Genomic DNA, 13767 nt, shown 5'->3' with positions numbered 1-13767 from the left:
AGTTTCGTGGCTCTTTTATGAGAGATGCTAAAATCATTGCCCAGTCGATATGAGATTTTTTTCAATTCATTGTATTCTCCACCAAGAGAACTTGAGAGAAGTGATGAGTGTTCTGACTCAGACTCACTCACTCACTGGTCATACCGGACTCGAGAGTCCATTACCGCAGCAACGTATTTGAGCGTTCTGACCTACACAACAAATTTCATCCATAGTCATGCTCTTAAATATGGCCAGTTCAAAGCCTTTGGAAGACCTGGAAAACACTTATGGCGATGCACCACATCACAGTGAATACGCTGACTGAGTCAAGATGAAGTCCTTGAGAGATTTTATAGATATATCTAAGGTCATGAGTGGAAATCCTGTTGCTCAGTTGAAAAACGAATGGTGTATAGCAAATGTGGCCTTCATCTGTAACATTACATACCATATGAATGCTTTGAATATATCATTGTGGGGTAAGAAAAAGGTTAATTTCAGAGATGTATCACTGTATTCAGGGCTTTAAGGTGTAAGTCTCTTTGTGGAATACACAGCTAGGAAGTGGGAACACTGCTCATTTTTCCAAGCTGTCATATTTACGAATGAGAACAGATTGGTATTTTGAATACTATCAATATATACTCAGTGATTTTCTCAATAAATTTGAGATCCATTTCAAGAATTTTGAAAGGTTAAATGAAAACACTAATGTCTCTTCTTTTCAGCTGACCTTGACAATGTGGAAACTGAGCTGCATTATAACTTCTAGACCTGCTGTGTGACAGGCAGTTATATGACATGTTTGATAATAAAATTACTCACACAGACTTTTATAAAACTTTTCCTCGAGACAAATTTCCATGACTTTACAACTCTACAGTTATGATTAAGTCGAAGTTTGGAACAATATATGTACATGAGGAACTTCTTTCCACTGTGAAGAGAACGAAAGTTGCCCAAAGAAGCTCACTGACAGACTTCAATTTAATAGCTTGCCTTCGAATTAGAAGTGCTCAAAACTGGTAACAGGTATTGCTGTTTTAGTGAAAAGCAAAATATGTAATGTTCATTTATCAAAATATACTCAGTGATCTTCTCAACGAATTTGAGATCTGTTTCCAGAATTCTGATGACCAATTACCGTAGCAGTCTGGTCCCTTCAACCCCACAAACCAGAATTCTGAAGAATTAAATGAAAACCTTAATGTCTCTTCTTTTCATTTGATGTTGGCAATGTGGAAACTGAGTTACACTTATACAAGATACAGATTTATGTCAATTTAAATGCCATGTAAAACAGCTCTCATCATAGAGCTGCTTAATCCTAAGAAACACAATGTTTTGTTATAAACTGCCCCATGTTCTTTACTTCATTAAAATATGATTTCAGAAAAATAGATCCACCACATATGCTTTGTATGCATTTCTAGAAAAGTGCTCAAGTTTCGTTGACCATAAACAATGTGCTGTTGGTATATTTCTTGATCAGTGCAAGGCATTTGACATGGTCAACCACAAGCTGCTTCTTATGAAACTCCAGAAGTATGATATTAGAGGTGTAGCCCACAATTGGTTGTGTAGCTACCTCCGTGAAAGAAAGCAATGTGTAGAAATAAGAAAATTGAAGATATCCAGGGCAGGGCAGATACACTACATACAACAAATGGCGTCCCTCAGGGATCTGTTCTTAGCCCTGTTCTTTTCAGATTGTATACAAATGATCTCGCAGAACACATACCAAATGCCAGCTGCTTTCTGGATGCTGATGAAACAAATATCCTGATAACCAGTAGAGGTGACACATTGCAAGATGTAGTCAATGAAACTACTTGTCAATTGCAATCTTGGTTTGATGCAAATAGATTACTCATAAATACTCAAAAAACTGTAAGATGAAGCTACACACTAGACAAAAACTTACTCCTTCAATGCAATAGATCTCCTTTCTTATGCACCAGACACACTATCCCTACATTCCATTCTTCTGGTAACTCTTCCTTTTCCCAGATGAGGTACACAATCTTGTATATCCTATGATTTAGCTCAACTCCTCCAGCTTTCAATAGTTCAGATTGGGCAATTGCTCTGTTCGCTTCTCCTTGGGAAGGGGGAGGTACTATGGCATTATCTTCTGAAGTGACTGGGATATCTTCGATAGGGCACACTGAAATACTCCACCCAATGCTCCAACACCTCTTGGTCATCAGTTAGTAGTGTCCCATTTTTACTTTTACACAGGTTGATGTGTGGCTTAAATGCTCTTCTTTCACTATTAATTTTCTGATAAAATTTTCTATCGTCATTTGTTTTTCCATTAGTCTCCAGTTCTTCAATCTGCTTTCTTTCCCAGTCCCTTTTCTTTCTCTGATGCAGTTTCTTCTCTTCCTTCCTTTTATCTTGATAATTCCTTACCGCTAAACAAGTATATGATTTCTGAAGCATTTATGTGTATGCCAGATTTTTCTCCTGACTTATTCTCTTGCATTCTTCATCAAACCAGGAATTCCTCAATTATTTTCCTTCTTTCACTAGCACTTCTTCTGCTGCTTCAATGACTGCACCCCTGCAAGTGTTCAATTCCTGAGCCAGGTTATCACTTACACTAGGGGTGTATAATGCAAGATTCTCAGCAACCTTCTCAGAGATGAAGACATCTCTAAAATGTACTCTGAGAAGGTTGCTGAGAATCTTGCATTGTACACTCCTAGTGTAACTGATAACCTGAATCAGGAATAGGTCAACAGAGAACAGCAGAATTTAATTTCGTCCCGGACCAGCCATCGTCGTCAAACAGATGGGCAGCAATGTGATGTGCAGTGCATGTTGTTCAGTGCTACATCACTGACACTGCCACCTCTGCTGTCGCCAAGCTGCAAACCTCTGTCTATTGCCTGAGTATCCTGGCATGAGCACTCTACTGCCTTCTCAGGACTATAATGTGGGGGTCTAGTCACCACCAACCCTGGTTGGGTAGTAACTAGGCACTTCTATGTCCCATATCACTGAGCAACTATGCTGGATCAGCCTGACATGAGCCAGGACATGTGAGCCTTCCCTTACGCAGCAGCCACAGTGCTGATGCCTACTCAGCACTATTTCCTTTGTACCGTGCCAAATGTTGGCACACTGGGTAACACTGAGTGATGTGTTCATTTCACTTGCCAGTGATATTAGTAGCTTCAAAGTCCAATGATTGCAAACAAACAGCAATACAGATGTTCTTGTATCTATGAACCATTTTCCCCCCGTGACCCATAATAATGTAGAAGTAGATTTAGAAGGTACTGGAGGTGTATCAGTCTTTGGGAAAAACACACAGACTAATCGGCAGATTTATCTTATTTGTCAAGGTGGAAATTCACATACACGCGTGAGCTTTTTACACCAAAATGTATTACATTTAAGAAAAGGCTAATATGTTGTAGTGAAAAGAGCAGAAAATGCTCTATGATGAGAATATGGTATTGCTCCAGCTCCTTCAGTATGGGACTTTGTGAATAAAAATTCCTCAGATAAAAAGATAATCTTTCAACAAAGTAAGTGTAGCTGCTTGGCTGAATTCACAAATCTACATCTACATCTATATCTGTACTCAGCAAACCACTGTGAGGTGCGTAACAGAGGATATGCCCCCATGTACCTGTTATTAGGGTTTCTTCCTGTTCCATTCACATATGGAGTGCAGGAAGAATGATTGTTTAAAGCCTCTGTGCATTATTATAATCTTATCCTCACAATCCCTATGTGAGCAATACATAGGAGATTGTAGTATATTCCTAGACCCATTATTTAAAGTCAGTTCTTGAAAAGTCATTAATAGAGTTTCTCAGGGTAATTTACATCTATCTTCAAGAGTCTTCCCGTTCAGTTCCTTCAGTATCACTGTGACACTCTCCCATGGCTAAACAAACCTGTGACCATTTATGTTACTCTTCTCTGTATACATTCAATATGACCTGTTAGACCTATTTGGTATGGGTTCCACACAGTTAGCAATATTCTAGAACCAGTCGCATGAGTGATACGTGAGCAGTCTCCTGTAGACTGACTGCACTTCCCCAGTATTCTACCAATAAACCGAAGTCTATCACCTGCTTTACCCAAACATCATGATTTGTAACTTATTTATTAAAAAAAAAAAAAAAATCTGTTTCTGTAACCAGGAGAAATTGTTTTCCTTGTAAATCACATAAATGAAATGGTAGAATCCAGCTTTGAAAACCTTATAAATTAAAAGCAAACAGATGTGATCTAATCTGAATATTTGAGTTTGAAATGCCATTTGTTTCCAAGGTAAATATAAATAGAGACTGCCTGAAGTTAATTTTAGCTCATTGCTTTTACGCGAATGGAAAAAATATCAAAATATTAGTTATGCCGTGGTGTTTGAGACAGTTCCTAACTCTTATCTTAGTTTTTTTCTCTCTGTATTTCCAACCTTACACACTTTAGTTATCCCAATCCACCTTCTCCATGGTTCATTCATTTTGTCTGTTATAACAATATCTCATTAACTTCTCTCTCATGTAGTTTTCTCCTCTTCTACAGGCAGGGATCAAGCAAGATAGTGCAGTTTGTTTAACAGGGAGACCAGTAAAGATTCCTGTTAACATTGTTGTTAAGATCAATGATTTTCCTCCAACATTTCATCCTCCATCTCTTGAATGTTATTAAACTCTACAGGCTTTATAGTAATAATGGAAATTCTTGGGTGAAATAATACGTAAAATAAGGGAAAGATAACCACTCACCTATAACAGACTGATGCGTGATCCATTGGCACACACAACACAGAACAGTATTCACTAGTTTCTGAGCTCGGGCTCTTTTTTCTAGTAGAATGTGAACACACACACACACACACACACACACACACACACACACACAAGCTCAGGGTCTTTTATCTAGTAGAATGTGCACACACACCCACTGCTGCAATTGCTTCCTTTCCTACTGGAAAGTACACATACAACCACCACCACCACATAGACAACCAAACACACACTACTATGGCTGCAGTGGTGTGCAATTGGGTGTCTATGTGGCTGCGTGAGTGAGTATATGTACTTTTTACTAGATGAAGAGCCAGAGCTCAAAATCTTATAAACTTTGTTTTCTGTTATGTGTGTCTATGTGCCACACGTCAGTCCACTATAGGCGAGTGATTGTTTTTCTCTTATTCTACGTTTTCTACAGACTTAATGTCAGGTTGTATATGCACACCCACTGGTGGTGATGACCACCAAACACACTTCCAAGCTCTGTGACCACAAAATATTTTAGCGTCAAACATATCTCTTGTGTACCATGTCTGTACCAATATGCACAGCAGTTTGCATATAAGCATACATTCTCAGATCTTGTTGTGGTCTGGGGAGTATCAGCTGTACCCAGTAAATGTAGTAGTATGGGATGTGAAGGTATAAGTATCTGCCTCTGTCTCATATATGCAAGGCAGCAGTGTCCAGAACATTCTAGATGTGGGCCAAATTAATCTTTCACAGGGCAGTATTATGTACGTCCAAAAATAAATAAGAAATGGTTTTATTTCATATCCATTACAAGACGTTGGTTGTATAACATACTCATTTTTTGATTTTCAAAATGCATGGTGTCCTATGGGGCGGTAAGTACACTTACCAGAGAACAATTGTGACACTGGATTTCACATAACGTTCTCTGGTAAGTATTCTTGCCATTTATTTCATTTTACAAATATTATGAAATAAATGAGGATTAATACTATATTACTTACATTTTATTTCTGAAATCTAGCAATAAATGTTACAATATTTGATTCACACACACACACACACACACACACACACACACACACACACACACACACACACACACACAGATATATATATTGCTTTGCCTGGGGGTCACATTTTCCAAGATTACATCTGCTAATATGCCTGACTTAGCCATGAACCTCAATTCTACATGACACCTATCTTTAATTACTAATACACATGTTATTTCCATCATCATTACTCATCCTATAACATTTAATCTGTAAAATTCTTATTTACAATACAAATTTTATGCTATTTGTTTACAATCATTAGACTATGAAGCTGCTAGTGTCACTGGTAAACGAAGCTAATACGTCACTCAGCATCACCCAGTGCACCAACCTCTGGCATGGTTTGAAGGAAATTGCACTGAGCAGATGCCACCACTACAGATGCTGCATAAGACAGGGCCCTTGTCACACCAGTCCAGTATAGCTGCTCTACAGTGACTATTTCAGACTGTGCCACATCCAGTGGTGTAGGACACGGAAGTCCTTAATTGGTCCTACTGCACAGGTGGAATTGGGTAGACCTGATTATAGTCCTGAGAAGGCAGTGAAGTGCCTGAGCACCTGAATTCTCAGGCGGTGGGCAGAGGTTTGGAGCTTGGTGATAGTAGATGCAGCAGCATCATCCATACAGTGCTGAACAACATGGACTGCATGTTACATTGGTGCCCAGCTGTTCAACAGTGATATGGCTGGTCTGGGAGGAGCTTAAACACTGCTATTCCCTGCTGATTTGATAGTAGTGGCTGTGTTTGTATGTCACTCTGAATGATATGGAGCAAAGGCAATTTCCGTGACAGCTGTTGCAAACGGCAGCACACATTGATGACGCAGTAGTCAGTCAAGCTAAGTGGTTTCTGGAAGGATGGCTCAGGTCATTGAAGCCTGGAATGATGTCATGGAAATGTCTTGTTGCTACTGAGGGGTGCTGATCAAGCAGGGGCAACAGCTGGCAGTGGCCGATTTCCATTTCCTGGCATGCTGTTCTTGGCTCCAAACTCTGCTTCATTCCACTCTGCTGCAACATATACATTCTACAATTCACACTTAACTGTCTGGCAAAGGGTTAATAGAACAAGTTTCAGACTATTTATGTATCATTCAACTCTCTGATAGCATGTGGAAAAAACAAACACCAAAATCTTTCTGCATAAGCTCTGATTTCTCTTATATTTTCATAGTGGTTATTTCTCCCTGTGTAGGTGAGGGTCAATAAAATGTTTTGGCATTCAGAGTAGAAAGTTGACAATTGTAACTGTGTGAAAAGATCTCACTGCAAGAAAAAAGCCTTAATCCGAAGAGGACAGGCAAGCATAGTGTAGGCAGTATCTCTAGTAGATTTGCAGCATTTTCTAAGTTTTATGTCAATAAAATGCTGTCTTTGATTTGGTTTCCCCACAACATTTTCTATGTGTGGACTGGGCATCTCTGATATTACTTCATTATAGATCACCGCATTTGCTAAAATTCTGAGCTTTCTATTAGTATTGTCCACTAGGTCATAAGTGTAGCAGAGCAGCAAGGATCCCAATACATTTCCCTGGGGCATTACTTCTATTGCAGTCAATCACTCCCCTTTCGAGGTAAAATGCAGCATCTTTCCTCCAAAGAGATTATCAGTCCAGCCATAAATTTTGTTTGATACCCCATGTGATTGTACTTAGGATAATAATGATTGATGTGTGTCATGTCAAATGCTTTATGGAAGTCAAGAAATACTGCACCCTCTTGAATGCTTTGCTCTATGGCTGCCAGAAGGTCATGTGAGAAAAATAGGATTTGGGTTTCTCATTATTAATGTTTTGAGAATCCATGCTAGTTGGAAAGGAGAATATTATTCCATTTGAGATACCACATTATGTTTAAGCTCAGAGTATGTTACAGGAGTCTACAACTCAAAAAATTCAATGAGACTGGTTGCCAGTTATGTGGATCCTTTCTGCTACCCTTCCTGTAGACAGGTGTGGCCTGTGCTTGCTTTCAGCAACTGAGCATAGTTTTTTGTGAGAGTGATCTATGATAATTATTATTGAAATGGGAACTAGCTCGGCTGCTAATTCTGTATAGAATCTGAAAGAAAGTTCCTTCAAGCACTGTAGCTTTTTTAGTGATTTCTGCTGCTTCTGAATCCCACTTACAGTAATACCTATATCAATAATCTTTGCAGTAGTATGACATTTGAACAGGGACAGCACTTATAACACAGCAAGCTGGAACTATTAAATCTGCTACGACTGGACTCCTGGTAATAATAATTTTTTTCTTTACTCATTTTTCACATTTTGTCCAAGTATCTACATAGTGCATATGTAGTATGAACCTGAATTTATCAAATCATTAATGTGACTATGTCTCACTTAGATTTATTATTCAGATTGTTATTTTCAACATGTTGATCCCATTAGTGTTTCTAGTTTTATGGTAAAACCAGTTAACTGAAAGAGACTAACAATTGAACTTATTACTACAGTATGCAGCACTTGACTATGAGTGAGCTAATGTTATTTAGGACATATTGGCATCATTCAGAGAGACTGGTATTGAGAATTTATAGTACCATATTTTGATTTTCCTGAAACTAATTAATCTACCAGATAACCTACCTAGATTTTCCATTGGAGATTTAGCAATTGTACTTATTGGGTTCCAGTTGTCCTTTTGTTGCCCTAATTTTTATGAACAGAATGACACCCTTCACTAAGTAATTAAGCTTTTTATTAAGAAACTGCTTAATTCATCATAATTTTTAAGATGGCACCTGTACTCACAAATATGTTATTCCTAACACAGGCATAAAAATTATTGCAATAACATATTTTGTAAACCAAATTACTGTCATAACATATGAGGTGGAGCTGGAAAGTTTTAAGAATGGGCCCACTACTGCTTACTGCTTTGGCGGGCAGGTGCATGGAGGATGAGGAGTGAGTCATTGCCTTGTACTTGAACACCCTCTGACAGGAAACTGTGTTTCCTTTGTTCAGTTCATTGTGGCAGCTGGTTGAGTGTGGGTCTGTTAGGGTTTGTTGCCGTATTCAGTCTGCATGAAAATGGACGTAAAAATGTAGCAACGAGTTTGTGTGAAATTTTGTTTTAAAACCAGGAAATCAGCTTCTGAGACTCATGAACTATTAAAAACAGCTTTTGGAGATAATTTTATGAGCCAGTCAAATGTTTTTGTCTGGTTCAACAGATTTAAAAATTACTGCTAATACAATTCCTAGAGTTGCGACTTCTCTGTACACAATACCATCCGCAAAAATCCTCGTGGAACTTCCCAATGTTGTATCATTTATATATGAGAGGTGTTCAAAAGAAATGGTACAAAACAACACTGTTGGTGTAATTGAAGTCTTCATTCAAAAGTACTTAACAGATGTCAGAGGACAATTATCCCACTGTTTCACAGACCAAAGGATTCCCTGTTCCCAGAATCCCTATGGCTGCGATGGAAGCAAGTCCTCCACTGTGTCCTTCATTTCAACATCCAAGTTTAAGTGCTCTCTTTGAGTTCTTTTTTTAGTGGACCAAACACATGGAAATCACAGGATGACCGGTTTGGCCGTAACTTGGCCATTACACTTTGTACGACTTTGGAGATGTGTGGACACGCATTATTGTGGAGCAGAATCACTTCTTCCATGAGCATCCCAGGACGTTTGCTCTTGATGAACTTGTGCAGGCTACATGGTGTGTCAGGGTACATGTCACTGTTAATGGTTTTTGTGGATTCAAGGAATTTGTTGCATATCAGACCTCAGATGTCGGAAAAGACAGTGAGCATCACCTTGCCTGTTGAGGACACAGCTTTGAATTTTTAGGGGGAGATGACAACACTATACATTCACATTCCTAGATGTCTCACTACATTATTCCAAAGCAGAAAATGCAAATTTTAACAGTTTGATTGTTACAACATTTCAATATTTTCATTTGAACTCCTTACTTAATGTGAAAACTAGTGGACCCTATAATAAGCCCTTGGAGTATGCTCAAAGTTATTTTTATTTCTGAAGATTTCTCTCCATTGAGAATGACATGCTGTGTCCTGTTTGCAAGAAACTCTTCAATTCACTCACACAGTTGGTCTGATATTCTGTACATTCATACTTTGTTACAATATGCTTCTAGCAACTAACAGCCAAAACCAAAAACTTCAACTAACATAAGGGCATCGTGAGAGAGTAGTTTTCCTTTTCAGTAACAAACAAAAATAGTTACAGACAGATGAAACTGACACTGGTGAATTCGGCCCTGATCTAGGTTGGCTGCTTACCTCAGGGATAGGAGGCTAAGCAGTGTAGCTAATGCAGGGCTAGAATATGTGAGCCTGGGAATGTTTCATTGTTTGTCTTCCAGTACTGACAACTCACAGGAATGTGTGATTCATACTGATTAGCTGCTATGGTAAAAATTTTGGTACTGAAGTGAGATGGATTCGTGAATGTGAATTACAGAGATGGTCATCTTCAAATGCAGCACTTACTTGCAGTGATCTTATGTCATAATGTACAATGGACGGAAATATAAGCACAGTTACTGTTATTAATCAGTTAATCATCAGCTGACATAGACAACATAACAACATTTCATCAAGCAATTACATTGTCACAGCTTTGGCGCTCCTGAGGTTGGCAGCAATCTGAAAAGTCGACACACATTGTGGTGAATGATATCAATGTCTAATGATCAGTACTCGGGCTTTCAGCCAAATTATCACACTCTTGTTGTAGTTAAGCCAGTGGGAGCTCTTAACATACTAATTTATGTAGGTTATCAACTAACGAGAAAATGACAAAGTACAGGCAACGTCAATGGTTGCTTACTGGTGTCACAGTACATATGTGGCCCGAGGTCCATCCCACAATGTCAGTATTAGCTCTTGAGCAATAAAGATTGACAACCACTGTTCCTCTTTAAGATATGCTATAACTGCCTCCTTATCCACCTTACAGGGCATCCACATCTTTCTATTTGTTTCTTTGCCCTTTGTATTTCAGTAATCCTTGTTGTCACATCTATTCCATGATTACTGATGCCAGTTTTAATATGGAAAACCAATGCATGACCTTTCTGTAAATGGTTAAAATTTTACATGTTTGGGTATGAGTAGTAACAGTCCACTACATTGAAAGGAACACACAAAAATGTAAATACAAAATACATCAGTATGATGCCTTCAATGTGTAAGTGTCAGTGCCCTGGAATCTTGTTTTTACATAGACATATTTCTCAACACCTAAAAATGGAAATTGGACTTATTGTAATAATACATTGAGAAAGCTGACCTCAATATCTTGTTCAATAAGGAAGAATCACAACTTAGTTTTACTGACAAGAAAATGACGAAGTACAGACAATTTCAATGGCTGCTTACTGGTGTCACAGAGTTCCTGACAAGATTCACTGTGTACATACAATTCGTACCTCAGAAGAATGCCCGAGTGAAGTGATGACAGGAGCAAGGAAATAGTACTTCCTCTCCTCCCTCATTTCCACCCCATCACTGCCCATGCTCTGTTACTGACGGTCTCAAAAATGTTGCTGTAGTTATATTGTCAGCACAGCTGACAAGGGAACATTCCCAGGTGTCAGTAAATGATCTTGATAAAACTGGCGGATGTGCAGAGATGGGGGAATTTTATTTTATATTATGTTCTCAGTCATGTATATAATGTGAAGAAAATCATTCTTTTGTGCATGGTGTAAGAAAACATTGTGTTTCAAACATTGATTTACGGATTATCATATTGTAATTATTTTGTAATTAGAGTTAGTTATTATTTTCAGTTGACAAAATATGTTCATGTGAAACCATAAAACAAAATCAAGCAAACATGAATGTACAACATAAGATAACAACTTAAAACATAAAACAAGCATAAGTAAAATAAATAGCTTGACTAGTAATGAATGTTTAGATATTTTAATTAGGTACGCTGAAAATACTCTGACAGCACATTGTGTATGGCTTATTTTCCAGAAGTAGTATTCCACAAATCAGATTTATTGCACATGGATGTAAATAGCTTGAAAGCTTCATTAATTTGTTATAAAAAAGTTTTTATTTTTAAAAATTAATTAATGGTGGTGGGGTACTTTGTGAAATTTCAAATTATTACAAAATTTTATAACATAGTTTTTAAGAATGTTAACTGCATTCAACTTTTATACAAGAAACATTTTTATGTGTCATTGTTTTGAAGATATTCCCTCCAAACCTAATACATCAGATTACCTTTCTGGATGTACCGTTAAGAGTGAAATTGGGCAAAAACAAAAAATATCTATTGTGCTGTTTTTCGCCCTCTACACACCTGCCAACTTTCATCAAGATTGTTTATGATCCCTTGTTCATTAGGCTTCATTATTTGCTGTATACACTGTCAGACAAAAAAAAGTGAAGCACCTAGAAGACATGGTTGAATGTGTAGTGTCACTTCATACACTTGCACATCATCAATTGGTAGGTAAATGATTATGATTCAATTCTCTGCTGCATGAGCAGCACAGAGTATCAGTGTTGTTACCAGGCCCTCTAGGGTATATAAGGGGTGTGAAGAGCATCAGATGTTGAGTGATCACTGTGAAGGATACAGCAATGTTGTCTAATATTCTCAGCACCTGATAGAATTTGAGAGGGGCTTCATTGTCGGTCTCCATTTGGCCAGTTGGTAGAAGTGTGCAATATACAGATTTGTGGGGCATTCAGATGTGACAGCAGCCCAATGTTACACTGCATGGGAACATAAGGGCAAACATACTTTTCGTCAAGGTTCCAGCTGATCACATCTGACCACAACAAGGGAAGGTCATCTTATTGCGCACCAATCACATCTTAAACCCTTCAAATCTGCACCCGCTACCTGAGAACACAGCTACCTGAGGACAAGAAATAGAATCCCTGTGACAGTCTGTCATCCTGCAGCATTGGACAAAAACTAGCAGCAGCTGGACAATGGGATTATCATCATTTTCATAGACTGTCATTAACACAACACAAACAGCTGCATCTGAATCGGTGCCATTACTGGATACACAGACTGCTGATGAATGGCACTGCACTGTGTTCAGTGATGAATCACAGTTCTGACCATCATCAGCAAGTATGTTGGTGACCTGAGGAGAGGTCCGATTCTTCCAGTGTTTTGGAGAGGATATGTGTCATACATATACCTGTTTTAATTACCAAAGCTGTGGGGAGCCATTAGGTATGACTTCAGCTCTTAGCTGGTAGTCATTGAAGGAACTCTGATGGTACAATGGTAACTCACAAACTCCCTGTGCCCTCATGTGCTGCCTCTCGTGTGACAGTAACATAGTGTCATTTATCAACATAACAATGTTCGTCCACACATTGCACTTGTCTCTATGACCTATCTGCATGAGGCTGAGGTATTCCTATGCCAGTAAGATTCCAGATCTGTTACCAAACAGAACGTGTGTAGGACCAGCTCGGATGTCAATTCTGTCCCAGTTCCATGATATCGAGGATCAATTACAACAGACGTAGTAGGCTAGCTTGCTTCAGGAGAAGATACAACACTCTTCCCTGCATACCCCAAGTCAGTGGGGATGCAACGTCATAGTAATAAGCGCTCATAGTGCACAAAAATAACATCACATAACTTCTCGACTGATGGATTTTCATTTTGTTCCATCATACCCTTCTATATGCTTCACTTTTTTTTCACGCAGTGTATACTCAGATTTTCTTTTGTAAATGTATTATTTTTATGCTTATTTATACCTTTATTAAATATGCAGGCTTTTGTGGTGGTTGTCATTAATGATAAAATCTTCTATGTCATTAGCCTGCATCACATTTGTCTTTAAACTTCTTTAATGAATGATGTTTCAATCTGTCTGCTGGGATCTTCTTCAGGGTTCCACTGACTGACTGAACACTGGATAAAGAGAGTCATGTGCACTTACAAAAGACCATTTTTCCTCACCATTTTGAGAAGTGTAATTAC

The sequence above is a fragment of the Schistocerca serialis genome, chromosome 1 (assembly GCF_023864345.2).
Source record: "Schistocerca serialis cubense isolate TAMUIC-IGC-003099 chromosome 1, iqSchSeri2.2, whole genome shotgun sequence".
NCBI classification, from domain to species: Eukaryota; Metazoa; Arthropoda; class Insecta; order Orthoptera; family Acrididae; genus Schistocerca; species Schistocerca serialis.
This window is presented reverse-complemented; position numbering follows the sequence as displayed.